At 42.6% G+C, this 16,923-nt stretch overlaps 1 protein-coding gene across 1 annotated transcript in view; it reads left to right on the plus strand.

Moving 5' to 3' along the window:
- The first annotated feature begins 4,810 nt into the window (after positions 1-4,810).
- ARSF (arylsulfatase F) overlaps positions 4,811-16,923 on the plus strand; it is an 80,049-nt gene continuing 67,936 nt past the window's right edge. Inside the window, exon 1 of the mRNA XM_054473105.1 lies at positions 4,811-4,828. The gene's annotated coding sequence lies outside the window, so the exon portion shown is untranslated. The remainder of the gene's footprint in view (positions 4,829-16,923) is intronic.

The following is a 16,923-nucleotide window of genomic DNA, read 5'->3' on the forward strand; positions in this document are numbered from 1 at the left end:
GCATGCAGATTAATGGGCAGTTTATGCAGAAATTTCTAGGAAAAGGGTGGTAACTTCTGAGTGCTCAGGTCATTGCCATAGAAGAGGCCAGTAACTCCCAGAAGTTGCCATGGCAATGGTAAACTGACATGGCATGCTGTTAGGCATGTCTTATGGAATGCTGCTTCCATGTTTTAGCTAGTCCTCAATTTGGTCCTCTGTCTGCTTCTGCTTCTTCTTCTTACCATTCCTGGGCTCAAGCAATCCTCCTGCCTTGGCCTCCCAAAGTGCTGAGATTACAGGTGTGAGCCACCACATGTGGCCAACAATGAATGTTCTTTATTTTATTATACTTTATATTTTGAGATAGAGTCTCACTCTGTCAGCCAGGCTGGAGTGCAGTGGTGCGATCTCAGCTCACGGAAACCTCTGCCTCCCGGGTTCAAGTGATTCTCCTGCCTCAGCCTCCCCAGTAGCTGGGATTACAGGTGTGTGCCACTATGCCTGGGTAATTTTTGTATTTTTAGTAGAGATGGGGTTTCGGGGTTTCACCATGTTGGCCAGGCTGGTCCTGAACTCCTGACATCACATGATCTGCCTGCCTCGGCCTCCCAAAGTGCTGGGATTACAGGGGTGAGCTGCAGTGCCCGCCCAATTTTGCTATTTCTTTTCTTTTCTTTTCTTTTTTTTTTTGGAGATGGAGTTTCATTCTTGTTGCCCAGGCTGGAGTGCAATGGCATGATCTTGGCTCACTGCAACCTCCGCCTCCTGGGTTCAAGCGATTCTCCTGCCTCAGCCCCCCGTGTAGCTGGGATTACTGGCACCCGCCACCACACCCAGCTAATTTTTTGTATTCTTCAGTAGAGACAGTGTTTCGCTATGTTGGCCAGGCTGGTCTCGAACTCCGGACCTCTAGGCGATCCACCCGCCTCGGCCTCCCAAAGTGCTGGGATTACAGTCGTGAGCCACCGCACCTGCCCCCATTCTGCTATTTCTTATCCCTCTTTACATTGCAGCCACACTGCAGACTTTGACCTAAATGAACCAATTAATTATGCCCCCACTTCACTAATGTGCCACTAGGAGGCGCTAGAAAAACATTTCTCAACTACTCGGTCAATGCGTTCAAGCATGCCACAGGTGTTCTTGCTAGAGACTTGTCATTGATGTTTTCTTGAGCCATTAGAAGGAAATGGCCATGAGGAAAAGACTCGGTTTGTTTTATGTTAATCCAGGGGATATGATAGTAGATATGTACATGTCCATTTCAGACAGTCAAAGTAGCCAATCTGTCCTCCACAATTTAGCATTTTTAGAGAAATAAAAAATGGTGGCGAAACATGCAGACTCTAAAACTGAATGTCTGCTTTTCAGGTTCTTTCTATTTATTGGCTAGGGAAAAATAAGTGTCACAACTTTTCTGTAGTGCAATATCTCAAATTTAAAATGACTACAATAGCAAACTCTTCACAGAGTTGTTGCAAAGATTAAATAGATAAATATGCTAAAACACAAGAGGCTGGAACGAGCACTTTAAGATGACAGTAATTTTATTTTATTACAAGAAAGACTGAGGTTGAATTTTCTTAACCCAGAACTTAGATTAGGAAGAAGTGGTCATTAAAATATACCATGCATTATTACTCATTACGGTCACCATTCTGTGCAATAGATCACTAAGCTTATTGCTCCTGGGAGGGGATAGATTTATTAACTTGCCTGATGTAATCGTTCCACATTGTGAACATATATCAAAGCATTCCATGGTACACCATATATATATATATATAAAATTTATCAATTAAAAATAAAAATAAAATGCTGACAAAATAAGAGGTGTTAAATGAATGTATAAGAAACACGAGGTAGCTGAAGTAGGAGTCTTACTCCAACCATCTGCCCTGATCTGTCTATCATCCCATGCTGGGACATGAAAAGCCACATATTCAGAGGACTGGGGGAATTGAGAGAGAGTGAAGGACAGACAGAGTCTTCATCAGGAACGTTCCCACACAGGAAGCCTCGTACCATGAACCTTAAAGACGTGAGTTCTGGAAGGTGTCCGAGAAGAGATTTTCTGGGATTTGTGGTTTTGCCAGAGAGCTGGCAACGAGGTGATGGGAGCAAACCCTTCCTTCATTATTATATTTTCCAAAACTCACGGCAATATTTTGGAGAATTGTTAAGGTGGTAGGAGGGAAATGTAAGAAATAGCCCCAGGGTGCCTTTGTGTTTGCTGCCCTGCATGTTTGCCAGAAGGAACATATTCCTCAGGTATTAGTCTCGTGCTGCTGATAAAGACATACCTAAGGCTGGGTAATTTATAAAGGAAAGAGGTTTAATGGACTCACAGTTCCACATCGCTGGGGAGGCCTCACAATCATGGCGGAAGGCAAAAGGCATGTCTCACATGGTGGCAGGCAAGAGAGAAAAAAGAGCCAAGTGAAAGGGGAAACCTCTTATAAAACCATCAGATCTCATGAGACTTACTCACTACCATGAGAACAGTGGAAACCACCCCCATGATTCAATTATCTTTCACTGGGTTCCTCCTGCAACACGTGGCAATTATGGGAGCTACAATTGAAGATGAGCTTTGGGTGGGGACACAGCCAAGCCATATCACCTTAGGTATGGAGAGACTGAAGAAAATGAATGTGCCATTTTTGATCTTTACAGAGTGTTTCAAATTTGCAAATGCTCAAAAATGTTATCCCTCAAAGACCTTTGAGGAAAAAGTTAGTTGATTGACTCCAGCAAAATGGAATGTAATCCAAGAAAGGCAAGAGTAGCCAAGCACAGTGGTTCATGCCTGTAACCACAGCACTTTGGGAGGCTGAGGTGGGAGGATCGCTTGGGTCCAGGAGTTCAAGACCTGCCTGGACAACATAGTGAAATCTCATCTTTACTAAAAATTTGTTTAAAATTGCTGAGTGGCACATGCTTGTAGTCCCAGCTACTCAGAAGGCTGAGGCGGGAGGATCACTTGAGCCCAGGACATTGAAGCTGCAGTGAGATATGATTACCCTACTGCACTCCAGCCTAGGTGACAGAGCAAGACCCTGTCTCAAAATACTACTACTACTACTAATAATAATAATAATAAAAAGAAGAGAGTACACAGGAAGCAGTGCTGAATAAATAAATGTATAAAACAAAGTCTGAATGTGTTAGTGCACAGTTGTGAAAATAATCTGGAATTAACATTTCACATGGGAGGTAATTGAAAGAGCAGAGAAGAAAGAGAGAATGAGCATATGTTCATGTTTTTGTTTCGTCTGGGAAGAAGACATAGATAATGACTATCTTTATATTTGATAGAAAATATAAGCTTAAATACGTGTGCTGACAGTTGAAAGGTGGTTACCACCAGAAAACTAGAAAAGATTTGTACAAGTTTCAGAGCCTTAATGGGAAATGCGTGGATTGAAGAAAACCTGATTCATGCAATCAGAGGTGGGTGGGAAAGAATTACACTGAAGAAGTAGAAAATCTGATATATATAAAAAAGGGAAAATAATATAAAGTGAAACTGCAGGACTCAATCCAAATATAATCATGATCATAATAAACATGGATGGATTAAAATTTCTTTAAAAAAAGATAGGCTTTCTGAATGGGAAAATAAACATAAAATCCGGACATACAGTAGTGTAGGAGGTAGCTTAATTAAAAACAAACAAACAAAATGTTGAAAATAAATGGATGCATTTGATATCATTCTGTTCCACTATCCAGTCTAAGTAATTATTTTATAGATTGTTCTTCAGTTTTGTTTTTTTTTTTGAGACAGAGTCTCCCTCTACCCCCCAGGCTGGAGTGCAGTGGCGCGATCTTGGCTCACTGCAACCTCTGCCTCCCAGGTTCAAGTAATTCTCATGCCTCAGCCTCCACAATTGCTGGGAGTAGAGGCGCCCGCCGTTGCACCTGGCTAGTTTTTGTATTTTTAGTAGAGACGGGGTTTCACCTTGTTGGCCAGACTGGTCTCAAACTCCTGACGTCAGGTGATCCACCCGCCTCAGCCTCCCAAAGTGCTGGGATTACAGGCATGAACCACTGTGCCCAGCCTTCAGTTTGGTTTTGTCCAGTGTTTTCTCATGATTAGACTGAGGTTATGCATTTTTGGCAAAAAAATCATCAGAATTGATGTAAGTTTTCAGTGTGTCATGTTATGGAGTGCATGATGTCTTTATGTCCTGTCCTGGTGATGTTAAATTTGATCACCTGGATTAAGTGGTGTCTGTTGGAATTCTCCACTGTAAAATTACTATTTTTTCTGGTCCAGGAAAGGTTAAGCGAGAGTCTGGCACCATTTTAAGTCTAATAAGAAACATTTACTATCTGATTTCTCTGAAGCCTGCTACCTGCGGGCTACAAGTGCATAATAAAAACTTTGGTCTCCACAACCCCTTATCCTCACCCAGACATTTCCTTTCTATTGATTACAGGTCTTTAATCAGAAAATCTTGGAATCCACCTACGACCTGGAAGTCGCCCGCTTTGAATGGAATCCTACCTTTCTGGACTAAGCCAATGTACATCTGACATGTGTTGATTGATGTCTCCTGTCCCCGTAAATTGTACAAAGCCAAGCTGTCACCCAACCACCTTGGACACTTGTTCTCAGGACCTCCTTGGGGCTGTGTCGTGAGCCATTGGTTAAATGAATAACTCTTTTCAAATATTTTACAGAGTTTGACTCTTTTCATGGATAATAATTGGTGCCCTACACATGGAGCCTCAGAAAAAACTCAGAATCCTTGACGCAGTTGCCCGAACCCGGAGCTAAGGTGCCAGCGGGGCCGTTGGAAGCCCTCCCTGGCTTTGGGTTTCTCCTCCAGTGGAACCGGTGAGTCCTCTGCAGCTCTGGACCTTCCATTTGGTTGATGGTCCTTGGTTCATTCTGAACTGTTTTTCTATCTCCTTTTTATTTTTCTCCTAGGAAGTTGTTGTATAGCATCCTACTTTAGGTTTGGTGGTGCATTCTAAATGGTCTTCTCCACTGCCCTTTTCCCCCCAAATTAATCTCGATTGGCCTGTGAGTACATTTGCGTGAGAGACTGAACTGCCACTTTTGTGGCACAATTTTGAATTGCCAAATGAGAGGCTGACCTCCTCAGCTTGTAAAAGAAAGGGAGTTTTGCTCCTCCTAGCCAAAAAACACCCCTGGGTGGTAGGGGTTGAGTGGGAGTGTCTGGGGGATTGACTCCTGCCATGATGTGCAGTGACCCTACAGGGAACCACACAACAAAGTTAATTTTAAGAGGCTCATCCAGGAGACAGGTGTAAGAGCTGATCACTTGTTGTGTTGCGCCCTGTCAGAGGTCTAGTCCTCTGGAGAGAGAAACTGAGACATGTAAAAGGGCAGAATGACTCAGTGGTGACACACAGTATAGTCCCTCTCACAGCCAGCACACTTCAATCCACCCTACTAAAACCCAGGCCACAGTTTAGTTCCTCATTTTTTAAAAAAGTGGGAGACACAGCATGTAAGAATGAGGAAAGGCGGAGAGAGCGACCTCCATTTGGGCACCACTTTTGGTTCTCTGGTTCCTCTACTAGCAAGTATTTGTGTAAGTGGGAAAACTTGAGGGCATGCCAGGTCAAACAAGAAGCTTCCTGTTACATATTATGTCTGTGCTTGTTCACACTTTAAACTGCTGCACACATTACATCAGAGAAAATTCCAGCCCAAAGGTCAACCTGCAACCATTCAGTTCCTAAGTCCTCTATTTCGCTGTTTTCTTTTCTGCCTACTTTAAATCTTCTGTTTACTTTTTGTTCTTTTCTTTTCTTTTTTTTTTTTTTGAGACAGAGTCTTGCTCTGTCACCCAGGCTGCAGTGCAATGGCGTGATCTACTGCAGCCTCTGCCTTCCAGGTTCAAGCAATTCTCCTGCCTCAGCTTCCCCAGTAGCTGGGATTACAGACGTGTGCCACCACGTCTAATTAATTTTTGTATTTTTAGTGGAGACAGGCTCTCATGTTGACCAGGCTGGTCTTGAACTCCTGACCTCAAGTGATCCGCCGGCCTCGGCCTCCCAAAGTGCTGGGATTACAGGCGTGAACCACACTACTCCTGGCCCTTCTGTTACTTTTCCACTGCTGTTGAGATAGAAGTCACTGTTGGGATCCAACCTTTTTGTTTGTATAAACTGGTGAGTTTGTGTTGATATCTCTTGGCTAGAGTTCTGAAGTAAAAGCTGTAGGATCTTTGTATGAGTGTGTATGCGTGTTTAGATGTCTTTGTGTGCATGCACATATGCGTGTACATACATATATTTTTTATGTGCTTTAGCCATGAAGTGTCAAATTGGCTTCAAGTCAAAGAGTACTCATAAATTAAATAAGGCAAAACGCTTTTCAAGTTCACATGACTTGCATAAATCTTTAATAAATAAGCTGGCTTTAAAATTATTGGTACAATAGTATTAGAAATATCTTAAAAATTGTCAGCATACATGTTTGTTTGCATTTACTGATCAAGCAGTTTCATATTTACCTCTGACAGATATTATAAGGTGTCAAAATTTGGCATAAGGCTTACAAAACTATAATCCCAGCAACCCAGCATGAAACACAATAATCTTTGTTTGTGTACTTTTTGAGAAATAAGACGTTTAATGTTATTAGTGTAATAAAAATAGCTAAATCGCAAGTTATCAGTAAAATATCTATATATTTAAAATTTTTGCTTAGGCAAACAGAAAATTCATAGACTATAAAAATGGTTAACAGGGAAATTAAATGATGACTATCACAGTTTTCACAGATAATCTAGGTAAAAGATTTTATAAAATTAATTAGGTAAATGTAATGAAACAAATGCCTGTAAATAAACATAATTTAGAATCTAAAGTTAAATAATAGACATTCATTAAATATCTGGGCCATTTTCAATTTAAAAAAATTATATTATAGAAAAACTTTTCTAAAAAATATGTTCTTATTCAAAGCTAAGTTATTTTCATCTAATTCCATGTATATTTATTTATATTTTTTGAGATGGAGCCTCTCTCTGTCTCCCAGGCTGGAGTGCAGTGGTGCAATCTCAGCTCACTGCATCCTCTGCCTCCCAGGTTCAAGCGATTCTCCTGCCTCAGCCTCCCTTGTAGCTGGGATTACAGGTGCCCACCACCACGCCTGGCTAATTTTTGTAATCTTAGTAGAGATAGGGGTCTTGCCATGTTGGCCAGGCTGGTCTTGAACTCCTAACCTCAGGCGATCCACCCACCTAAGCCTCCCAAAGTGCTGGGATAACAGGTGTGAGCCACCACACCCGGCCAGATTCTAGGTTTATTTAAGGGTCATTTATGAAATATGGTAAAAGGAACCAAGAAACAAGAGATGTAAAGAAAGTAGGCTGGGTGCATTGGGTCACACCTGTAATCCCAGCACTTTGGGAGGCTGAGGCAGGTGGATCATAAGGTCAGGAGTTTGAGACCAGCCTGACCAACACGGTGAAACCCCACCTCTACTAAAAATATAAAAATTAGTCAGGCATAGTGGCACGTGCCTGTAATTCCAGCTACTCAGGAGGCTGAGGCAGGAGAATTGCTTGAACCCGGGAGGCAGAGGTTGCAGTGAGCCAAGATCGTGCCACTGTACTCCAGGCTGGGTGACAGAGTGAGACTACTCCATCTCAAAAAAAAAAAAGAAGAAGAAAGTTACAAGGAGGTATTTTTGGTAAGAAATGTTAAAACAAAAATAATTTTGTATGACAAAGAATCTTGTACGTTTAATTTTTCTTTTCACATAAAATAACAGGTTGTTTAAGAGATATGTTTAGGACAGAACAGAAAATCCAAGCAGGTTGTATATGGTCTGTGCAAGTCATAATACAGTCTGTAAAAAAGGAATTCAAAAAAAATTTTATGTAATTAAGTTTGCTATAACTAAAAGGAAATTATAATCATTCTAGATATTGGACTTCAATAATAAAAATACAGTAATGCAAAAGGAGATAATTGGTTAGAACAAGATTTTCTTAAAATACTGATGTACTCAGTGAAATTGCAAGAAGTTTTTTATTTTTGAATTCCATAATCTCTTCTTGAAATTCTTCAGATTGACATCTTAGGGGTTCAACTTCTGCTGTATCCTGCTTGCCTCAGAGCTTTCCCTCTTTTGAAAAGGCCTGGGATGGTAACTCTCTCCTTCAACTTTTGCTGGCTCCTGTAATTTTTTAAAAATTAACAGTATAAAGGAAGAGAGAGAATTTTTGAAAACAGGCAAATGAAAAATTTTATAGGATGTGCCTCTATCTGTGTGTCTGTCTATATGTTTATTTATTGTTTATTTGTTTGATTGATTTGTTTATTTTTGAGACAGGGTCTCACTCTGTAACCCAGGCTGGAGTGCAGTGGTGTGATCTTGGTTCACTGTTCCCTTGAACACTGGGCTCAAGGGATCCTCCTGCCTCACCTCAGCCACCCAAGTAGCTGGAACCACAGGTGCATACTATCTCGCCCAGCTAATTTTTTGTATTTTTTATGTAGAGATGGGGTTTTTGCCATGTTGGCCAGGCTGGTCTCAGTCCTGAGCTCAAGTGATCCACCCGTCTTGGCCTCCTAAAGTGCTAGGATTACGGGCATGCGGCACCATGCCTGGCCTTGTCTGTAAGTTTCTATATGTCATGAGGAAGTAATATTTCAGTACCAAATTATATGAAAGAGCTCTAATCAAATGGCTTAAAGAAAAGTAAGTGCTTATCAGACAACCAGAAGCTAGCTCAGATGCTTTTAATTGACATTCCTTTAGTAATCTTTGGTAAGACTAATTTGGTAAATTTAATTTCAAAATCCGGTCCAGTGGTTTAAAATCTTAGAGTCACGTTAGATGGGACTGTTCCCTTGACCTTGACCCCCTTCGTGGGCAGGAACTGGAGTGGCTCATGTTACTCAGCCTGCAGTTTATGGACAGCTATGTGTTAACAGCTCAGTGAAGGGTCAAGGTGACAGCCTTATGCACCTGTCCTTTTTGACACCGAGTTCTTGTTTGGTGTCCAAGAATCATCAGGTCACACAAACTGTTTGAAAGATGATGAATGTGGAGGACTTTATTGAGCAGTGGAAGTGGCTCTTGGTGGAAGAGGAGCTGGAAAGGGGATGGTGTGTGAAGAAGGTGATGTTTCTCTGAAGCCTAGCCTTCTCTGGCTGGGCTCCCCTCCAAAACCACACCGTCTGAAGTTAGTCATGTTTATCTGTAGTCTCCAATGCTCAGTTACTTCTCTGCTCACTCAGTAGCTTGTATCCCTGCCAGTCAGCTGCTTGTGTTGCTTTTTTCTTTTTCTTTTTCTTTTTTCTTCCTGCCGGCTGGTCTGGTCTTTATGGGCACAGGATAGGGGGCAGGGCAGGCCAAAAAGGCAATCATTTGGGCAGAAAAACGAGGTCAGCTGCTTTCACGTAGGGCTGAGCTTCCAGACTTGAGGTTGTAGTTTAGCCGGGAGCCCAGCCATCCCGTATCAATGTTAGATTAAATTAGGTAATCCTAGGTTTTGCACTGGAAATTAGGGTTACTGGGAGTTGGAATAGTAGGAGAGTAAGACGTATTTTTGGTGAGGTTTATAAAACCACAAAGATGTGGTTTTTGCCAAAGAAAATGTAATGTTTAGAGGCTATTTAAAGGTCACTTTAAAATAAATGGAAAATTATGTAGATAAAACTCATTGGAGAAAGAGAAAAATAAAGAGGTGGGGAATGAGAAACCTTTGACTTTTGGGTGGCCACGTGGTCACACATGGTAATGAAGTGGCATCATTGTCTGGGGTAAATACCCGAGATTCATTGTCTCATGGCCACAGAAAATGAGGACTTGGACACACAGAATGAGGTTGAGAGCAGAAGTTTAATAGGCAAAAGAAAGAGAAGAGCTCTCTGCAGCAGAGCGGGGTCCTGGAGAAGTGGGTTGCTGCTTCTTTGCTGAAATGCAGCAAGTTTTATAGATGAGCTTGAGGAGGCAGTGTATGATTTACATAGGACGCAAAAAATTGGTTGGACCAGGTGTACCATTTGCATAGGGCACGTAAAACTGGTTAGGACTAGATGTGTCATTTGCATAAGGCATGAAAAGCTGGCCTAATCTTTTTTTTTTTTTGAGATAGAATTTTGCCCTTGTTGCCCAGGCTGGAGTGCAATGGCGCCATCTCGGCTCACTGCAACCTCTGCCTCCCGGGTTCAAGCGATTCTCCTGCCTCAGCCTCCTGAGGAGCTGGGATTACAGGTGCCTGCCGCCACACCCGGCTGATTTCGTATTTTTAGTACAGATGGGGTTTCTCCATGTTGGTCAGGCTGGTCTCAAACTCCTGACCTCAGGTGATCTGCCCACCTCGGTGCCTAATCTTTTATTTTGCAGATGGATTCTTTACCTGGCTAGTGCCATGTTGCCTGGTTTTTTGTTTGTTTGTTTTGTTTTGTTTTGTTTTGGTTTTTGAGACGGAGTTTCACTCATTTTGCCCAGGCTGGGACGCAGTGGCGTGATCTCGGCCTAATGCAACCTCTGCCTCCCGAGTTCAAGCAATTCTCCTGCCTCAGCCTCCTGAGTAGCTGGGATTACAGGCATGTGCCACCACACCTGGCTAATTTTTGTATTTTTTTAAGTAGAGACGGGGTTTCACCATGTTGGCCAGGCTGGTCTCGAACTCCTAACCTCAGATGATCCGCCCGCCTCAGCCTCCCAGAGTGCTGAGATTACAGGCGTGAGCCACTGCGCCTGGCCTCTGGTTTTTTACTGTACACGTGGTGACAAAGAAAAGGGAAGATGGAGCCTCCATGTTGAACATACCTGGCTTCTAGGTAGCCCTTTTCCATTGGCACAGCTGCCAGCATTTACCCATGCAAGCTTCCAGCTTGCTTATCTATGCCTGCAGCTCTATTTTCCAGGCTGCTCTTTGTTAAAAAGAAATGATTTGGGGGCTCCTTTTTAAAAAGGGAAATTCTGCCAAGGACTCTTTTACCCCCACTATCTGCCTGAATAATTTCTTTCTAGTTCCTCTATCAGTAAGGAGATGCAGCTGGCTTGTCTTCAGTCACTAAAGGTCAAAGCCACCAGAGGAATTTAGAGATGGATCCTACTCATAGTCCCAGGGAATTTAGTTCACTGGATGTATAGGAAATGCAAATTAATAAGGAAAAAGTGAACTATTCAGTCCCTTGCTTACTGCCTCTGTAGTTGCTAAAATGAAAGTAAAAGAGTGCTGGCTTGGGCGTGAAGGCAGCACCAAGCTCAGATGTGGGTCTGTCTCAGATCAGGCCAGTGACCTCAAAGCTTCCTACACAAGGAAAAATTAAGCCAGGTCAACCAAAAGTTACCTCTGAGACCTGTGATTACCAAGAAGATAGACATGTGGAGGAAGGGCAAAAATAAGTAACTATTAAACCCAGAGGGTATTTACAGGGCTGTTCAATCTTTTGGCTTCCCTGGGCCACATCGGAAGAAAAATTGTCTTGGGTCATGCATAAAATACACAAACACTAATGATAGCTGATGAGAAAAAAAATAAAGGCAAGAAAACGTCATAACGTTTTCAGAAAGTTTACAAATTTGTGTTGGGCCACATTCAAAGCTGTCCTGAGCCACGTGCAGCCCGCGGGCCGTGGATTGGACAAGTTTGAAAAGGAATTGGTCCATCTTCTAGATTGGTATCGTCAGCTTCCTGAGTTCCCTTTTCTAAAATGGGTTGTAAGAATGACTACTTTAAGAACAGTATCTTTAATTTTTTTTGTTTTGTTTTGAGAAAGGGTCTCATTCTGTCACCCAGACTGGAGTGCAGTGGCATGATCTCAGCTCATCGCAACCTCCACCTCCTGGGTTCAAGTAATTCTCCCACCTCAGCCTCCTGAGAAGCTGGGATTACAGGCACACGCCACCATGCCCGGCTAATTTTTCTATTTTTTGGTGGAAATGGAATTTCACCATGTTGGCCAGACTGCTCTTGAATTCCTGACCTCAGGTGATCTGCCCACCTTGGCCTCCCAAAGTGCTGGGATTATAGGCGTGATCCACTCTGCCCAGCCGATATGTTTAATTTTTAAATGCCACAGAAAGAAAGAGCATGTTTGGGTTGGTGCAGGGCCCGCAGCTCACTCACTATTAAATACTTGCTGATGAGTGTATGGGACCCAGATGCACAGGAAGTTTTTCCTGAGGAAATGGCCAGCCTGGTGGACTGGGTAAACACCACTACAAGGTCTGTTTATCCTGAAAAGGGGACTGCCCAGCCCTCCCTATAAAATGCCAAGTGGAGCACCCCAGATAAAGCAGCTGATGTGCTTCATATGCAAGTCATGTGGGATTGGCTTTATGATGACTGGGATATTCACCAGCTGAATATGCCCATTACCCAATGTATTAGTCTGTTTTCATGCTGCTGATAAAGACATACCCGAGACTGGGCAATTTACAAAAGAAAAAGGGGTAATTAGACTTACAGTTCCATGTGGCTGGGGAAGCCTCACGATCATGGTGGAGGGCAGGGAGGAACAAGTCACATCTTACATGGATGGTGGCAGGCAAAGAGAGAGAGCCAAGTGAAAGGGGTTTCTCCTTATAAAACCATCAGATCTCATGAGACTTATTCACTACCACAAGAACAATATGGAGGAAACTGCCACCATAATTCAATTATCTCCCACCAGGTCCCTCCCACAACAATGGGAATTATAGGAGATACAATTCAAGATGAGCTTTGGGTGGGGACACAGCCAAACTATATTACCCAGGTCATAGTGTGAAAGGAAAATAAATCTCAGGACCCCAAAATCACTAAGCCAAGGGAAAAGTCAAGCTGGGAACTGCGTCAGGCAAGCCTGCCTCCCATTTGATTCTTAAATAAGACAGCTACAAAGAGAAGAAGCTACATACCCCCCTCACAATTTGTGCTTAAGGAAATTCTTTGTGCACAAAGGACAGACGGAACTCAAAGTCATCCTTCCAAGGCTCCCCTGAGACAAATGCTTATCTGATAACTTCCTCTGCCCCATTGCTTATGTAAAAGTACAGATTCACGGAGCCAGCCTAAATTGTGTATTCAGTGGAAAGCTGATTAAGGACTCAAAAGAATGTAACCTTTTGTCTCGTATCTACTTCTAATCTGAAAGCCCCCACTTCAAGTTGTCCTGAATTACTGAACTGAGCCCATGTATGTCTTACACATACTGATTGATGTCTCGTCTCCCTAAAATATATAAAAGCAAGCTGTGCCCTGAACACCTTGGGCACGTGTCATCAGGACTTCCTGAGGCGTGTCACAGGCACACGTTCTCAACCTTGGCAAAAGAAACTTTCTAAATTGACCGAGACCTGTCTCAGATATTTTGGGTTCACAGTAGACTCTCAGTGTATTAATGATGTTAGCTGAAGAACTGTGAAGTTCATACATTTGGAAAGGAAAGCTTTATTTCTATAAATGTTGTGGTTCAAGGGTCCCCTTCTACAAGAGCACCCCAGGTGACATTACTCTTGCAGAATCAAACAATGGTTTTGGAAACCTTATCAAATTTGCAGTTGTAGCTTTCCCTCATGGGTCTTACAGATGCTACTAAAAGACTAGGGTGTCAACGAGAAGAGACAAACTGTAAATTTTTTTAAGAGGTTTATTCTGAGCCAAATATGAGTGACCATGGCCGCCCATGACACAGACTTCAGGAGATCCAGAGAACATGTGCCCAATGTGGTCTGCGTACAGCTTGGTTTTCTACATTTTACGGAGACATGAGACATCGATCAATACCTGTAAGATGTACATTGTTTCCGTCCAAAAAAAGGTGAGATAACTCAAAGTGGGGGATTCCAGCTCATGGATGGACAAGACACAAAAGGTTGCATTCTTTTTGGTCTTTGATCAGAATACACAATTTACATGTGATGGGGGTTGGGGGGTGGGGGTGGTGGGTAGAGGAATAGTGACTGATGCCTGTTCAGTGAATCTGCATGTTTGCATACAATAGGGCAGGGGAATCTATCAGATATGCATTTGTCTCAGGTGAGCAGAGAGGGCTGACTTTCACTTCTGTCTCTCCTTTGTTTCACATTTCTGAAGATATGCCAAGGTGAAATTGAACAGAACTGTTTTAGGGTAAAGATCTTGAGGTCCACAAAAAATTTCTTTGTGGGCAAATTATGAAAGAGGTATGTAGCTTTTTGTTTTTTTTTTTTTGTTTGTTTGTTTGTTTGTTTTTGTCTTCATAGCTGTCTTATTTAGGAGAAAATGGGAGGCAGGTTTTTCTGATGCAGTTCCCAGCTTGCCTTTTCCCCCTTGGTTTGGGGATTTTGGTTTCCTTTCACTAATTAACAAACAAAATTAATAAATTAACAAACAAAAACAGGGAAGGGAAAAGTGAGTCAAAGGGCTCATGCCAGAAGGGTGGAAATCTTTAGACAATGATTTTGTTATTATTATTAATTTTTTTTTTTTTTTTTGAGATGGAGTTGTGCTCTTGTTACCCAGGCTGACATGCAATGGTGCCATCTAGGCTCACTGCAACCCCGCCTCCCAGGTTCAAGTGATTCTCCTGCCTCAACCTCCCGAGTAGCTGGGATTACAGGCACCTGCCACCACGCCCAGCTAATTTTTTTGTATTTTTAGTAGAGATGAAGTTTCACAATGTTGGCCAGGCTGGAATCTTTAGATAATTATTAAGAAATGAAACAAAGAAAAGGAAAATTGATGGAGTTAAAACAAAAGACTTTACAACATGATCAAAGGTTGGGTGGGCCACAGGGAGCCCCGACTGGTCCCCCAACATTAAGGGGCCCCATGCCAGTTTTCTTCATTTGCCTCAGATTGGAGAAGTTTAAGAAAAATTGAGGCTGGGCATGGTGGCTCACGCCTGTAATCCCAGAACTTTGGGAGGCCAAGGCAGGCGGATCATCTGAGGTTAGGAGTTCGAGACCAGCCTGACCAACATGGTGAAACCCCGTCTCTACTAAAAATACAAAAAAATTTGCTGGGCGTGGTGGCATGCACCTGTAATCCCATCTACTCAGGAGGCTGAGGCAGGAGAATCGCTTGAACCCAGGAGGCAGAGGTTGCAGTGAGCAGAGATCATGCCATTGCACTCCAGCCTGGGCAACAAGAGCGAAACTCTGTCTCAAAAAAAAAAAAAAAAAGGTTTTAGAGCAGGAATGAAAAGAAGGAAAGTACACTTGGAAGACGGCCAAGTAGCTGACATAAGAGATCAAGTGTATGGTTGACCTTTAGACTTGGGGTTTTATAGGTTGGCATGCTTCTGGAGTCTTGTGTCCCTTCTCCGCTGAGTCTTCCCTTGGGGTGGGCTGTCCACATGCACAGTGGCCTGCCAGCACTTGGGAGGGGAGCATGCGCAGTGTGTTTACTGGAGTTGGACGCATGCTCACTTGAGGCATTCTTCCCTTACCAGCTGAATGTTCCTAGAAAGTTATAGACCAGTTAAACTCCACCGTTTTGCTTCTCAGTGTGCATGCTTGAGCCCACTCACTCACCTCCTGAGATCGTATTGGGAAGCTGCTGACCACCAGTTTTAGGTGTTTTCTATTTATTGGGAGACGACCTTTCCCTGGTGCTGACTGTGACCAATTATTATTTTAGAGAGACAGTTTAATAACCACCTGATGCTCACCTGACATTCCTGGTGGGGCTGGGGAGAGCCTTTCCTGCCCTGCTCATGCCTGACTACCTACCTACTGTAACAATAACTGAACTCTTTCTACCAATTTCCAATGAGAAAATCTATGCGTCTATCTATGACCTGCAAGCCCCCACTTTGAAGTGTGTCACCTTTCCTGGCTGAACCAATGTCCATCTTACATGTATTGAGGGGTGTCTTATGTCTCCCTAAAATGCATAAAGCCAATCTGTAACTCAATAACCCTGAGCACGTGTTCTCAGGATCTCCTGAGGGCTGTGCTACGGGCCAGTAGTCACTCATATTTGGCTCAGAATAAATATCTTAGAATAGTTTACAGAGTTTGACCCTTTTCATCAGCAGAGGCATACACTCTTGCTATGGGATGTTAACTGAAGCTAATGGAAATAATGGTGTCCAAAAGAGTTCCGTGATGAAACATAAATGGTTCATATAGGACCTGCTACCTGGGGAATGCAAAGATAATATACAAGGAGGGAGCCTCTTTTTCCTCTTCAGACTGACTCTGTAACTATGTAAGGAGCTGCTGGATTTTACAGTGCCTGATAAATAGCTCTTTACATGTGAATTGCAGTTCCAAGGTAAACAACAACATCTTGTTTGGAAGGCTGTTGCTCTGGTTAAAGAAGCATTCAGGACTTTTTTTTTCTTTTGAGATATTTATAGTTTAGAGTGATTGGATAGCATATGTTATTGTGAGCAAAATTTACTTTTCTCTCTGCCTGAGTTCTCCACAATTTGGAAACTATTTCTGACTATTCTCATTTTTTGTCAATATATAGTCGTTTGCATGACTTTAGTAAGACTGTTTTCTTTTGAAATAGGACACAATTGTGGACACTGGTTATACGACCAAGGCTTTGACTAAAATAATGTGCTTTTAGGTAAAGTTCCAACAAAGCCAGCCTGAGAAGAGCCCATATGACCAATCAATTCTTGCTGTGCTTTATGCAAATACTCAAGTATAATAAGCCTAAAACTTATTTTGCAGACGTATTGGTCTTCCTATACTTTTTCTTCAGTAGAAAAGGAGGGCTAGAGAGACAGAAAGTTGTTTCAACTATAACACACCTCTTACTAGATTCCAGCTCTGACCTTTGTTTTTATTGTTTACTTATTTATTTGTTTGAGACTGGGTGTTTCCCTCTTTCCCAGGCTGGAGTGCAGTGGCGCGATCTCATCTCACTGCAACTTCTACCTCCTGGGTTAAAGTGATCTTCCTATTTCAGCCTCCCAAGTAGCTGGGACTACAGGTACGTGCCACCATGCCCTGTTAATTTTTGGGTTTTTAGTAGAGATGGGGTTTTGCTATGTTGCCCAGGC

Source organism: Pongo pygmaeus, chromosome X (genome assembly GCF_028885625.2).
Source record: "Pongo pygmaeus isolate AG05252 chromosome X, NHGRI_mPonPyg2-v2.0_pri, whole genome shotgun sequence".
In the NCBI taxonomy this organism is placed as follows: domain Eukaryota; kingdom Metazoa; phylum Chordata; class Mammalia; order Primates; family Hominidae; genus Pongo; species Pongo pygmaeus.